This window comes from Octodon degus, unplaced genomic scaffold (genome assembly GCF_000260255.1).
Source record: "Octodon degus isolate 3935 unplaced genomic scaffold, OctDeg1.0 scaffold00080, whole genome shotgun sequence".
NCBI classification, from domain to species: Eukaryota; Metazoa; Chordata; class Mammalia; order Rodentia; family Octodontidae; genus Octodon; species Octodon degus.
The window spans coordinates 831,041-833,371 of NW_004524656.1; positions in this window are offsets into that span (position 1 = coordinate 831,041).

Consider the following 2,331-nt stretch of genomic DNA (forward strand, 5'->3'; position numbering starts at 1 on the left):
AGGAAAATAGAAATACTGGGACTGGGGAGATGGCTCAGTAGAATAAGTGCTTCCCTGGCAAGCGCAAGGGCCTGAGTTCAATCCTCAGTTCCACCAAAGAGAGAGAGAGAGAGAGAGAGAGAGAGAGAGAGAGAGAGAGAGAGAGAGACTTACCTTATAAGCTTACTGTGAATGTTAAAATAATAATAATAGTAAGTAAAACATTAGAACTCTTTCTTGACACAAAATAAGTGCTCTTTCAAATTCTGCTAATATTCCAATTATTGCTTTTATTATCATTTATATAAACCAATGTATTTATTACTAGGCATATATCTAACTGCCATAAAAACTTCAATTTTAGGTCCTGACATAGGAAAAAGGATGTATGCATGAGCTTAGTAACATAAGTTACATTCCAAAGATAATGTTTGAAATCGAAAATTGATGGTGCAACCCTACTGGCAGAATATGGCATTTAGGGAAAACGGGCACAGTTAGATCCTGCGATTCAGAATATGGCCTTGGTCCTTACAAATTCAGAACATTAATCCTGATGTTGATGTCACTAAACTTGAGGATTAATTCCTTACAATAACCCCATAAGGAATAACTGATACCTGAGTCAAATTTCAATTATTAATTTACAGTGAAAACTGTTTCTGTCTTGCTCTGTAAAACTGCTTCTTCAATACTTTGCTTCTTAGTAGACTCACCAGAATTAGTGTATCATAAATCATTTATTATGTCTCCTAAATATATAATATTCATAACTCATTTTAGTTGCCAGACAGTTAAGGAAGTAAATATTTCACTATATTTAAATTTTTGTGTTAATTTGCTAATTCTACTCTTGAATCCCTGTGTCTAATCTCCATTTTTCTACAATTATAGAAGTTTTTCATTCATTACTAGGAAAGATGCTTCTATCAGCTTGGGGAAAAGCATGGCCTGAATTTCAGGAATAATTGAGAGTTTGTCACAGGCAAGAATAGGTTGGAACCAAGGTGAAGGACAGGGCATAGGCCTAAAGTTGAACATGACGGATCAAGTATTAAATAGGATGGACCCACTGCTGCAACTACTAGGGCAAAACTTGCCTCCAAGATGATGCTCCCATGTGCTTCGCCTTTAGTGGGTGTTTTTCATTTTTCCTATGAACTTAGTTGGGGATACTTTTGGACTTTGAAGAAGGGAGTCCACTGAAGTATCTAGAGAATGACATTCAGCCCTGTGGCTCGAGGCTGAAAGAAAAGATGCTGAGAGTTGTAAAGAGGAGAAAAAGAGAAATGAAGAGCTGTGGTACTTTAGCCCATCTCTGTGCAAAGGATCCAAAACAAAGGAGGAAAATCATGTGTGATATATTTAATCAGTTGGGTGGGTGGCAAATTGATATTCCCTTTGGTCATAGGCACCAAGAGAACTTATCTCTGGTTACTTTTCTAAACTCTTTGTTCCCAACTGGTGACACCTCTCACCTATTTCCCTTCTCAAGAGACCTCCTTTTCCTAAAATTTCATGTATTCTCATTTATGCTGTTAAATGTCTCCCCACCAGCTCTTTCTTGTATGAAGCAAGATAAGTGATTCCAATTTCCCTGTATAGGATTAAAAGCTGTCATAATGTGTGTTACATCACAAAGCACTTGATACATAATAAATACTCAGCTAATAGTAGCTATAGATGTCATCAAACTTGTTGGTGTTTTTGTTGGCTTTATTTCTTCCGTCTGGCTCATTGAACCCAAAGTGTTCAGCACACTCTGTAGTACAGGGCATTTCCCTGAGCTGGCATTCACCTTCTGGTGTGTGTGCTAACCTGCTTTCACAAAAACAGACTGTTGCCTTCAGAAATCAGGGGTTAATCATTTAATGTTACTGATAGGGATGATGTTAGTGAATCCCAGCACTTCTTCCTTCATCTAGTAGCCATGGCCAGAACAGATTCAGTTATGTCAGGAGGTGGATTTGAATTTCAGCAAGAAAATGCACTTGCCAGGAGCAGCCATTGTTCCATCCTTCCCATCATTTCAGGTCTCTGCTTCCTGGAAATTGATTCTGTGTTGCTTTCCAAAAGGAAGAATTGGCTTGCAAGAAAAGCTATATGTAATCAGGAGTGCAAATATTTTTAAAACTGAAAATGGGGGCTGGGGAGATGGTTCAGTGGAATAAGCGCTTCCCTGGCAAGCACAAGGCCCTGAGTTCAATCCCTGGTTCCGCCAAAAAAGAAAAAATGAACTGAAAATGGTTCTGCTGGAAACTAATGAGAAATTATCCAGGCTCAAAGTGTTCCAGGGGTCAAATAATTAAAAGAAAATAAGAACAATGTTCTATTAATCAGCTTGGAAAGTGT